Consider the following 14,061-nt stretch of genomic DNA (forward strand, 5'->3'; position numbering starts at 1 on the left):
TATATAGAATACATGTACATACGCTTTGAAATAAAACGCGGAATAGAACTATATAAATATAGAAATTAACTGAAGAAAGATCATACCAATGGATAACTACGTTGAAGTATCACCAACTAAACCACAATACTTTTTCTGGAGCCTTTTAATATTTAGTGCACAAATATATACATATATCATGGACCAATTAACATAAGCCAATTCACCGATGTCCGTAAAAAATCGCCAATTTGCCGAAATAAAAGAAAAAATAGCCAAGGGAGACGATAAAATCATTTTAACTGCCGGAAAGAGCAAAGTTTGGAATATTTTCGGCAAAGCAGATATTGGCGGCAGCTTTTTGGACAAAGTAGTAGCTTGCAAAGACTGCAGTAGCGTTTTAACCTTTACAAAGATCACATCGAATTTAGTCAAACACAAGTGTTACAAAACTTTTACAGAGCGAGTTGACAACAGGCCCCGAATAGATGTTGATGACGAAACGAGAAAGGACGTTGTCCGATCTGTAACAGGATGGGTTGTTGCCGATCGTTTCAAATTGTCGAAGATGAAGGCCTACAGGAATACACAGAGCTAATATTGTCAATAGGAGCAAAGTATGGTCCAAATGTAGACCTTTAAAAAATTGCTACCACACCCTACCACTGTATCCAGAAACATAGACAAGCTCTAAAAAATTGCCTACGATGAAAAAAAAAAAAATAAATGTAAGACGCGATAACCTCCGAAGAGATCTAAGGCCGAGCTTCTCTTCCAATTTGCGTCGTGCTCCTATTGATTTTCCCTACAAATCGGCCGGACAGGACCTACATGTTTTATGCCGACTCCGAACGGCATCTGCAAGGCAGATGAGTTTTCACTGAGAGCTTTTCATGGCAGAAATACACTCGGAGCGCTTGCCAGACACTGCCACCCCGCTTAGAAAAATTTTCTTCTAATTGAAAAACCTTATTTCTAAAATTTTGATGTTGCTTTGCCTGGGGTTTGAACCCAGGGCTTACGGTGTGGTAGGCGGAGCACGCTACCATCACACCACGGTGGCCGCCCTACGATGAAATGAGAACAGAAATAAAGGAACTAAGTGGCGGATTTCTTGGACTCACTTCGGATATATGGACAGACACTGTTTCAAAGCATTCCTACTTATCACTAACGCTGCACTTTATTATAAATGCAAAATTAGTCACAAAATTGCTTGCTTTTAAGTCCATGGACTCCGAGCCCTGTGCCAGTAAGAATTGCCTATTTCAATACCCTGCTTGTTATACCTTTCATGAAAATGAAATGGTATATTAATTTCGTCACGAAACCGAAAATTGTAAGTCCTTAAAGGAAAATAGATAGACCCACCATTAAGTATACCGAAATAATCAGGTTGAAGAGCTGAGTTGATTTAGCCTTGTCCGTCTGTCCGTCTGTCTGTTTGTATGCAAACTAGTCCCTCAATTTTTGAGATATCTTGATAAAATTTGGTGAGCGGGTGTATTTGGGTGTCCGATTAGACATTTGTCGGAACCGGCCGGATCGGACCACTATAGCATATATCCTCCATACAACCGATTTTTCAGAAAAAGAGGATTTTTGTAATATCTTACCCAATTTAACAGATTGAAGCTTCAAACTTCACCATATACTTTCGTATATTGCACGCATTGTTGCCTGAAAAATTGATGAGATCGGTCGTATATATAGTATATACTTGCCTATCTAATTTAAGAGATACAATCTAATTTAATTTGCCGGCATTTTATTACTTCGATAAAAAAACAGGAACTGTCTCGCTTAAGGATGGAGGAACATTTATCAACATGTATCATTAAGAAGGAACAAGACAGTACTGTGTTGATTGGAATCTGGTGCATTCCAACAACGTAAAAAACATGCTTTTTCATGAGTCACTGACCGGTCATGTTACTTTTTTATGCCTTGTGATGGCGTATCCTCATTACACTACTCTTAGCACTGCCGGATTCCCATGACATGCTGATTGGAATCTTGTTGCATTCCAACAGGGAGATTGGAATCCACTGCATTCCGAAATCATGCTGAGCGGAATCTGATGCATTCCGCCAGTATAAGATTTCGGCATAAGATCTTATTTCTGCTCATATTTCTTATTATTATTATATTCTGAAATTAAATAGTAATGTTCATTAATATTTCTTTGTTTGTAATATAACATTGTTGAAAGCTCGATATATCTTAAATTTTATCTTTTGAGTTGTATATTTATATATCTTTTATATTATGCAGTCGACCATAGTTTGTCGTCGACTTTAAATAATAAATAAATAAATAAATAAATAAATATCCCCCACAACCGATTGTTCAGATAAGGAACTTTTCGTAAATACTGCCCTATTTTAAGAGCTAGAGGCTTCAAATTTCAGCGAATGCTTACGTATATAGCATATATTGTTGTCTGAAAAAATCATAAAGATCGGTGGTATATATAGTATATATATGGTGGTATATATAGTATATATATATATATATATATTTTCGCAAATTTTAGCCCCGTTTTAACAGCTAGAAGCTTCAAATTTCACCGAATACTTACGTATATAGCATATATTGTTGTCTGAAAAAATCATAGAGATCGGTTGTATACATAGTATATATCTCATACAACCGATTGTTCAGAAAAGAAACTTGTTTGTTCAGATAAGAAACTGTGCGCAATTTCTGCCCCTTTTTAACAGCTAGACGCTTCAAATTTCACTATATGCTTACGTATATAGCATATATTGTCTGAAAAAATCATAGAGATCGGTGGTATATATATTATATACCCCATATAAACTCTAATTTGTGCCCCCTTTTTACGGCTAGAAGCTTCAAAATTCATCAAATTTCATCAAATAGTTACGTTTACGTCATATATTGTTGAAATACGTGATTCGTAGTCATAGTTTTTACACGCAGACCACAAAAAACCTGAAACTTTGCATCCGCACACAAAGTACCTACCTGTTTTTTATTTTATATTTATCTTAAAAATCGTTAAGGTATGTAGATCTGTTCACTATATATTTCTTATCTTATACATCCGATTATTCGGAGATTACGAGCGGGATAAGATTATTGTTCAGCCCCATTCATGAAAGGTATGAAGTCTTCGGCACAGCCGAAGACAGTCCCGTTTTTACTTGTTTTTTCAAGAAATTTTATTGCTCCTTGGACAAAGCCATTATTGTGTTATTGAAAGCCGCTTTCCGACATCACAACCACATATTTTGTATAACCCATTTATTGCACAACATCGTGGAAAAATCTCTTAACGAGTCAGCCGATAATAGCGAAATGAAAGAAAAATGTTCACATGTCGTCAGGTATTTCAAGAAATCTGGAGCCAATGCACAATTAACAACAACCCTTAAAAGCATTTCTCCGACAAGATGGAACACAGTTTACTACATGCTACAGTCTCTCAAAAATAACTGGGTTGACGTTGGAAATATTTTGGAGGAAAATCGCCAACTGAGCTGTATTAGTGGAATAAGCTTAAATGCCTTAACAGATACCCTTAAAGTGCTCGCTAAATTTGAGGAAACATCAAAAGAGTTGGAAGGCGATAGCTATCCAACCTTACATTTAGTAATAGTACATGTTTACTACTTAATGCTGCATTGCGAATCAACCAACGATGAGTCAGAATGCATACAAGATTTGAAGCTTTGTTCCTACCGACTAACAATCTCTCCCAGTTTACTGCTGTTGAGAAAAATGAAGTCAAAGAACATTGTAAAACTTTGCTTGAAAGGCTAATAAATGAAGACAGTTTGATAAACAATGAAAACAGTTAGCAGAATTCTCTTTCAAACGCAAAAGAATGCCTATTTTCCAGATTACTCCAGCCTCAAAACATTCCTAGTAGTATTGACCGAGAACAACAAGAATTGATGCTATATGAAAATATTTCTGAGGTCATGCACAACGATTTTGACGTTCTAAAGTGGTGGGAGTTTAATAAACTTAAATATCCTCTATTATTCCAGCTAAGCCGAAAAATATTTGCTACTCCTGCTAGTAGTGCCTCTTCAGAAAGAGTATTTTCAAGCGCCAAGCAATTAGTTTCAGATAAACGTAGTTCCCTAGGGTTTAAGCCGACATGTGTTGGAAAAATTATGTTTTTACATATCAATATGAAAAATATTTAGAACATATATAAAAAAAACATGCTTGCTTAAATAGTATAAGTTAAATCTACTTAGTTAAAGAGATATTAATGTCTAACATAAGAAAACGCATTTATATGAAAAATTAATAAAGTCCCAAAATGGCACATTTATGCACTTTATTTTGTTATAATAAATGGGTTTTACACGGGCAACTAGTGTACATTTTTATAATTCATTAAAATTCACCAAACAAGTACACCTGCGATACATGTAGTACTACTGAATATACAAGAATATACTGAATATACAAGTTGTACTAGTGAATATACAAGTTGTACTACACACATGCGTTGACGCCATTGGTTGTAGTTGTGCTGCATGAGACGAGACCGTGCAAGTACTTGTATATTTTGCTACTTACGTCCTTTTGTACGCATACACATAAGTTCTCATGCCAGTGAAATGAATGAGTGCTTGTACAAAATTTGTGCGAATGTATTCATAGGCATATTTTTGTGCATTCATGCAGGGGTCTACTCGAGACCCTAGTCACCAATAGGTATGAAAACTACCCTGTACTAAAGCACCCATTAACAGCTTTCATTTGATAGCAACAATGTAAAAACATTGTCTAAGCGTTCACGGGCCCACGTTTGGCCTATATCTCCAGACCCTAGTCACCCAGTTGTATGAAAATGATCCTGTACTATAGCACTCATCAACAGTTTTCATTTGATATCCATATTGTATAAACACATTCTAGGGGTACCCGGGTCCACGTTTTGGCCTATACCTCGAGACCCTAGTCACCCAGGGGTATGCAAATTATCCTGTACTAAAGCACACGTCAACAGCTTCAATTTTATACCCATAATGTAAAAACACATCCTAGTGTTTTGGCCTACATCTCGAGACCCTAGTCACCCAGCGGCATAAAACTTACTCCCTACTAAAGCACACATCAACAGCCTCAATTTGATACCCATAATGTAAAAACACATCCTAGTGTTACCCTGATCTACGTTTTGGCCTATATCTCGAAACCCTAGTCACCAATAGGTATGAAAACTACCCTGTACTAAAGCACTCATCAGCAGCTTCAATTTGATACCAACAATGTGAAAACATTGTCTAGGCGTTCACGGGCCCACGTTTGGCCTATATCTCCAGACCCTAGTCACCCAGTTGTATGAAAATTATCCTGTACTATAGCACTCATCAACAGTTTTCATTTGATATCCATATTGTATAAACACATTCTAGGGATACCCGGGTCCACGTGTTGGCCTATATCTCGAGACCCTAGTCACCAATAGGTATGAAAACTACCCTGTACTAAAGCACTCATCAGCAGCTTCAATTTGATACCAACAATGTGAAAACATTGTCTAGGCGTTCACGGGCCCACGTTTGGCCTATATCTCCAGAACCTAGTCACCCAGTTGTATGAAAGCTACCCTGTACTAAAGCACCCATTAACAGCTTTCATTTGATAGCAACAATGTAAAAACATTGTCTAGGCGTTCACGGGCCCACGTTTGGCCTATATCTCCAGACCCTAGTCACCCAGTTGTATGAAAATTATCCTGTACTATAGCACTCATCAACAGTTTTCATTTGATATCCATATTGTATAAACACATTCTAGGGATACCCGGGTCCACGTTTTGGCCTATATCTCGAGACCCTAGTCACCCAGGGGTATGAAAATTATCCTGTACTATAGCACCCATCCAAAGTTTTCATTTGATTTCCATATTGTATAAACACATTCTAGGGGTACCCGGGTTCACGTTTCGGGCTATATCTCGAGACCCTCGCCTCCCAGTTGTATGAAAATTATCCTGTACTATAGCACTCATCAACAGCTTTCATTTAACATCCATATTGTATAAACACATTCTAGGGGTATCCGGGTCCACGTTTTGGCCTATATCTCGAGACCTTAGTCACCCAGGGCTATTAAAATTATCCTGTACTATAGCACTCATCAACAGTTTTCATTTGATGTCCATATTGTATAAACACATTCAAGGGGTACCTGGGTCTACGTTTTGATATCAAGACCCTAGACACGTAGCGAAAAAAGGTAGACGTTGGCCGATTCTCAGACCTACCCAATATGGTCACAAAATTTCATGAGAATCGGTTCAGCCGTTTCGGAGGAGTTCAGCCTCTAAAACCGTGACAGAAGAATTTTAGATATTAGATTTCTTTGTAAAAATTGTTTAGGGTTCACTCTTTGTTTGGCATGTCGATATATTGTTTCACAAACTCTCATTACCTATCGATATGCTTGCACGCATAATATGAACATAAAACAGTGGTAAGTGCCCTTAATATAAAACAAATTAGTCTCATTCTTTTATTTAGTTTTCAATACAAGTGTTTAGGCAGGATGCCTAACTTTTCCGCATCTGATTGCGACCCCCCCCAATGCAACTCTGCAAATCGATACTCGATACTCGAATTAATTTATAACCACCCACACCATCACCCTCATGCATGTGCATGCATGTACATGCACGTGTATGTGTGCTTTTTGTCAGCACTCATGCATATGCATGTCGGGGTTGATGTGTGGGTGCCTTTCCCCTCCAAAACGGAGGATTTTGCGGGTCAACGGTTGTAGCTTGCTATACAACCGGCCTCTTTGATTTCAACAACCAACCAGTTAACAACTGCCGCCAGCGATCTCTGCCGTATTTCTGCGTTTATTCAGGTAATATTGTAACTATTGCTAGTTTTACATTTACCCAATAAATCACATATATTATAACGAGAAATCTCGTCTATTTTGCTTATTTTCATTTCCAACCCGCTTACTCCCGCTGAGATCGACCCGGTGCGCCCATCTCTCCAGGATTAGACGCACACCGGCCGAACATTTGGTCCTATCTCCCCGAGAAAGGAATATACAGCACCTAAATTACAGTCCACAAAATACGACCATACCTGACCGCACAAATTTCAAATTCCTTACATAAAAAGTTATACGGAGAGTTTTTGCCACAATCAACAGCGATAACACAAAAAGTTTAAGAACGGCTATTATTTAACACCAGCATCAAACACTGAGCAATCGACAGCGAGCGGAAGCCACTGCAACACCGAGTTATCTTGCCACATCATCACATCATCACCAGTATACAAGTCACCAAAAAATACCTGAGTAAGTGCAATATTTCTTGCCACATTTTTTTGGTTAAAACAACAAATAAAAAGTGCGAAAAATCAATTTAAAGTGCGTAGTGATTTCTAATTAACCGCGAAAAGTGTAAAAAATTTATTGCCGAAAAGGAAAATAAGTGCAAACGCGTTGCATAAACGTCGTTTAACATTCCTTGTAACTATCTGGTCTGTCCCCCCACCAGCGGTAAGGCTCTCCGGACACAGCACAAGGAAGAGGTGCACATAACCTCACATTCACATTAAAATCTCACGCCATACGGCTGTGGCAATTTTCATTTTCTTTTCAAGCACTTTAATTTTCACTAATTCAATCGACACAGTTTTTACAACAGTTTTCACTGAGTTTTTACACTTTTCGTCGAGTTGTTATATCAGCGCGCGCACTTATTTATAACAAATTTGAACGTTGAAGTGGCGAGTGGCCCCCTTTAATTCCACAAAAGACGTTGTTGTTGCTCTCCCCTTCCCCCTGATTTTCGGCACAAATAAGCTGCAAAGTCAGTGAAAAAATAAACAAATTGAAAGCGTTAAATAAAGAGTTTTTTCTATATTTTAATCATTGTTGGTTGGGTGATTCGCACAGGTTTTTTCAGTTTTACAACCCCTTTTTAATTTGATCACAAATTTTAATCCATGAACATGGAATCATATATTAGATTAGCCGATCGAATAATCGAATTCGAGGCCGATTTTAATGACATCAATGTGGCTCTGCACACTATACACACTCTTGCAATACAGCAAAAAGAGTTGCAAGCTAAGTGGGAAAAAGCAGAGAACGCCCTAGAGGAGTTGCTTGGCTCTGACACGCTCGACGCAAAGAAAATTGCAGCGGTCAAGATAAAGCATAAAGCGGCATATGCCGTATTCCTGAGATGCATGTCGAACATGGCTGAACTTCAAGCCAAATTGAAGGATGAAAAAGATAGGGCAGTCAAACCTGAGGGAGAACGCGCGCGCGAACATAGTATCCGCCTGCCAGCTTGTGATACTGAGGTGTTCAAGGGCGACTACCTATCTTGGCCAACGTTTCGTGACCTGTTCACGGCCATATACAAAAACAACAGTCGCCTAAGCCCGGTAGAAAAGTTGTTCCACCTCAATCAGAAAACTCAAGGTGAGGCAAAGGACATCGTTAAGAAATGTCCCTTGACAAATGAAGGCTTCGAAACAGCCTGGAAAAACCTATGTGAGAGATACGAGAATAAGCGGATTCTCGTAAACTCACAACTACAAATTTTGTTTAATCTAAAAAAGATAGATAGCGAGTGCGGCAGCTCTATCAAAACCTTACAGCGCGACATAAATAATTGCTTGGCATCTTTAAAAACACATCAGATCGATGTTTCAAATTGGAATGCGATTATTACCTATTTATGTTCGACAAAATTACCTGAAAATACGTTGGCGCTATGGGAGCAGAGCATTGACCACAAGACGGACATATCCAAGTGGGAGGATATGGACAAATTCTTGTCAAATCGTTTCCAGACACTTGAAACCGTGTCTGGTTTTACAGGGAATGCCACTTCTAAAGTGCAAAAATCAAACACGTCGCGCCAGTCGACAGAAAACCCTACAAAAAGACTTGGTGCTTTTCAAACCAAAGTAACCAAGCAAACAACAAAATCAATGTGTAAAATGTGCAAATCTACGGAGCACAGATTACGCAACTGTTCACGTTTTTGCGATTTAAACCCAGCAGAAAGGATTAAATTCGTTAAATCCACAAATGGCTGCCTGAATTGTTTATCCCCAGGACACACAGTGACGAGGTGCACCAGTTCATACAACTGTTCCAAATGCCACTCTCGTCACCACACGCTCCTGCATGCGGACACACTTCAGCAACCGGCGGTACGAAATCCCTTCAAAGATGCGGATAATGCCCCATCAACTTCGGCACAGGCAAGGAAAAGACAGGAATCGGGACAACCACCTTCCTCTGCGAATCAGAATGTCAAATCCTGCCATGCCAATTCCAGCACAGGCGTGCTATTAGGAACTGCTCGCGTACACATTCACCATAATGGTACCGACTTTTCCGCGCGGGCATTAATTGATTCTGGGTCTGAATGTTCCTTTATAACTGAAAGACTGAAACGCAGAATCAATTTGCCAGCGAGGAAAATGCATGCCCATGTTTCAGGCATCACAAATGCGGTGTCAGCTCAGGTGAAAGAAGCATCCAACATCGAACTACGTTCACCAGTGGATCCCTGCTTCAGCCTGACTACACCAGTACTTGTTCTAGCGAAACTCACTGGGAATCTTCCATCCTGTCATATCAATGCAATGACTATGCAGGCATTCCCAGACTTGGTCTTAGCAGACAAGAGGTTCTACGTCAACGAAGACGTAGACCTCATACTTGGCGGAGATATATATCCCCAAATTATAATGAGCGGTATAAAGAAGAATGTGCTAAACACACTCTTAGCCCAAGAGACAGTGTTCGGTTGGATACTAACCGGTCGTATCGAATCACCGAATCCAACGAAGAGCATTATGTCTTTTTACAACGAGGTTGCGTTAGACAACCAACTCAAAGCGTTCTGGGAGGTAGAAAATGTATCAAAAAATAAAATATTAAATGAAGAAGAAAGGTACTGCGAACAACTATTTAAAGAAACAACGCAGCGTAGTGAGAAGGGAAGGTACACCGTGTCACTACCATTCCGGCAGGATTACCCTAACAATATTAACTTAGGACCATCCCTGAAGCGTGCATGCTCTCAATTCTTCCGGAATGAGGGGCGGCTAATAAAAAACCCAGACTTAGGTAAAGAGTATGTTCGAGTGTTGTCAGAATATGAAACGCTCGGACATATGAGAAAAATTGAAAAGAATATTCCATCCGACGATTCGGATAATTATTTCCTGCCCCACCACGCCGTTATTAAAGCGGAAAGTACCACTACAAAGGTACGCGTAGTATTCAATGCCTCGAGCCCTACGGCCAACGGGAAGAGCCTAAATGATATTCTACTCCCAGGCCCAGTTCTACAAGCCGATCTACCCATCCTCATATTACGGTGGAGGCTATACCGTTTCGTCTTCAATAGCGACATCGAAAAGATGTATCGACAAATTTGGGTGAACGAAAATCACACCAAATTTCAACGTATTGTGCATCGCACTTCCCCGAATGACCCTATTAGTCTTTACGAATTAAAGACGGTTACCTTCGGAGTGAATTGCGCTCCATATCTCGCGATAAGAACGCTCCTACAACTGGCTGACGACGTCGCAAATTCACACCCTACAGCGGCTAGCATACTAAGAGAGAGTATGTACGTAGATGATGTTTTATCTGGAGGACACACAATAGCGTCAACCATCAAAGCAAGAAACGAGATTCACGAAGCCTTACACTCAGCTGGCTTTCCATTACGCAAGTGGACTTCAAACTGTAAGGAAATTCTAAAGGACATCCCCAAAACGGACTTGCTCAGCGAGGATTTCTTAGCGTTCGAAGAAGCTAGTTCGGTAAAAGCCCTGGGAATACGATGGAACGCTCATTCAGACGTATTTTATTTCAAGGCAGGAACCCTGGAAAATGGTGCAAACATCACCAAACGAGCAGTCCTATCCGCTATAGCCAAACTTTTCGACCCTTTAGGCTGGCTTGCGCCTATGGTCATTGTGGCAAAAATACTCATGCAGAGTATTTGGTTGGAAGGCACCGCTTGGGACGAACCAGTATCTACCAGTACGCTGCAACGATGGAAAACCTTCACCGACCAATACCATGAAATCGATAAAATCCGGATACCTAGATGGGTCAACTTTTCTCCAGGAACCGACATCGAGATCCATGGATTTTGTGACGCATCCGAGAAGGCTTATGCAGCAGTCATTTACATGCGTGTCAAAACGGATGATAATGTCTGCACAAACCTACTTCTAGCCAAAACCCGAGTAGCCCCAGTGAAAACTCTTTCTCTTCCACGATTGGAGCTTTGCGGAGCCGTGCTGTTAGCGGAAATCACCGAATCAATTTTCAGGAATCTCAAGTTGGGACCAGTGAAAGTGCACCTGTGGACGGATTCAACGATCGTCCTCGCATGGATAAGGAAACCGCCCTGTTCCTGGTCAACCTTCGTCGCACATCGGATCACCAAGATCATCGACATGGTCGGACATATGGACTGGTTGCACGTGAACTCAGAGTCCAACCCAGCAGATTTAGGTAGCAGAGGAGTACCTGCGTCTGAATTGGTCAACAATTCGTTGTGGTGGCAGGGACCTTCTTGGCTGCAAGAAGACACTTCCCAATGGCCAGCACAAGAAAGTGACTACATCACCTCCGTAGAGGAAAAGAGGGCAAAGACCTGCGCAACAACAACCGTCAATCCTACCGATATTCTTCAACGTTTTTCCGACCTACCTAGGGCTCTACGGGTCTTATCATACGTTATGAGGCTCTACCGAAGAACCCACCCCGAAACAAAAAATTCATTCCAGGTCATGTCGCACTTAATCTCCCCTGATGAAATTAAGGCCACTACACGACTTTTAATTAAGATCTATCAGAAACAACATTATAGTTCCGAATATAATTATCTAAAGGCCGGAAAACCAATAGGAGGGAAAAGTGCAATACTTTCACTTAATCCCTACTTAGACCAAGATGGCATCATTCGGGTAGGAGGGCGACTCGGGGCGTCAAAGGACTTAGCCTTTAATGAACGCCGCCCAATCCTCCTCCCATACAACTGCAGGTTATCCCGTCTTACAGTCCTAATGTATCATCAACAAAGTCTGCATGGGGAAAATCAACTCATGTTGCGTCTGATACGCACCCAATACTGGATACCTAACATCAAAACCATGATTAGGGCAACCATTCATAATTGCAAAACCTGCACTATTCACCGAAAACAGGCGCAGTCCCAACTCATGGGTACCCTTCCCTGCGAACGGACTACTTTTACCCGCGCGTTCACCAATACCGGGGTAGACTTTGCGGGGCCTTTCGACATCAAAAGCTACGGCGGTAGGGGATGTCGACTGTCAAAAGGCTACGTATGCCTTTTTGTCTGTTTCTCCACTAAGGCCATCCACTTAGAAGCCACTAGTGACCTTAGTACTCCATGCTTTCTCGCAGCCTTTGCGCGTTTTATCGCGAGAAGAGGATGTCCGAAAAACATCTACTCCGACAATGGTACAAACTTTGTCGGAGCGTCAAGATCTTTACGATCCGAGGTTAAAGCCTTCCTGGCAGATAGCCGAGACAAAACAGTCTCAAAAAGTACACCATGGAGGAGTTCCAAACCCTTTTGTGCAGGATTGAGACGTGCCTCAACTCGCGCCCACTTAATCCAGGGTCGAATGACCCAACGGATCTGGAACCACTAACCCCAGGACATTTCCTAACGGGCAGCCACCTACTGGCTCCGCCAGAACCGGAGGCTAGTGAAAGCTCTGCCTCGATGATAAATCGGTGGCAGAAACTCAAAGCCCTCCATCATACTTTCTGCAAGCGATGGAAGGCGGAATATCTATCCGAACTTCAAAAACGAGTGAAGTGGAAGCATCCCAAAGAAAACATACAAGTGGGAGATCTCGCCGTCCTCAAAGAGGACAACTTATCTCCCAACGAATGGAGGTTAGGACGAGTCGTCAATGTACACCCCGGCGAAGATAACCGAGTACGTGTAGTCGACCTCATGACCGAGAAGGGTCAAGTCAGACGACCTTTGGTCAAACTGATCCTTCTCCCTACGGAGATCGATTGTGAGAGGACCACGGGCTCCTCTTAACAATCCCTCCTTTCCTCCCCATCCCTCTTTTCAAAATCTACCCTAACCTAACGCAGATCCTCTATCTGCCACAGAACCTAGATGGACTCAGCCCATTCTACCCTTAAGCTTCCAAAGCAAACCCAAATTCACTCGTTCTCCCATAACGGGGACACCAGAAACCATCCCATTCACTCGTTATCCCATAACGAGGACATCATAAAAGCCTAACGCAGAAGGGCGAACCGATCTGCCACAGAACCTAAAGGCGTTCAGCCCATTATCTTTCTTAATGCCCAGCTCTCGTTCACCCCGAACGAGGCCAACAACCCGCTTAACCCAGCTCTCGTTCATCCCGAACGAGGCCAACAACCCGTATAACCCTGCTCTCGTTCCCCCGAACGAGGCCAACACAATCCTGACGCAGATCCCCAATCTGCCACACAATACAAATAAAAACCACCCGCTCCCCGAAGGTCGCTGGTTTTACTACATATGCATTAAATTTGACTTACGATTCACGACCCGAGTCTTCGTTCATATGGGCATTTGGATTGAAACTGTTTACTTGGAGCTCTTGCGAATCTTCATCAGTATTATGACTTGGAGTATTACGAGTGTAAACTCATCATCATCTTTCGGGTCTGGTGCATAAGAGTCCTAAACTCATTTGAATATTAATAAACATTTGGCATACCAATCGAATATTTTATTCGGAGATACATACCTCCTCATCTTCAACCTTTGGCATATCTGGCGAGCAATAGAGCGTTTGTGCTGGCTGAGTTTGTACACTGTTCATTAGTTGGTTTTCTTGATGTTGGAAATGTTTAGCATTTCGTATAATTTGTTGCATATCGGCAAAAGTTAGATGAAAGGGCAAAGGTGGTACTGGTACATCCGTATTATTTGAAATAGCTTGTCTCATTTCCGGTAATCTCATATTGTAAGAAAATATGGGTTCAGGGTTTGAGGTGGATGGTGCATCAGGGTTGTTGGCATTA

At 41.2% G+C, this 14,061-nt stretch overlaps 1 protein-coding gene across 1 annotated transcript in view; it reads right to left on the reverse strand.

The window, feature by feature from the left end:
* Positions 1 to 14,061, reverse strand: part of LOC137234818 (uncharacterized) — a 1,233,955-nt gene that overhangs the window by 703,327 nt on the left and 516,567 nt on the right. The window lies entirely within an intron of this gene.

This window comes from Eurosta solidaginis, chromosome X (assembly GCF_040869045.1).
Source record: "Eurosta solidaginis isolate ZX-2024a chromosome X, ASM4086904v1, whole genome shotgun sequence".
Taxonomy (NCBI): domain Eukaryota; kingdom Metazoa; phylum Arthropoda; class Insecta; order Diptera; family Tephritidae; genus Eurosta; species Eurosta solidaginis.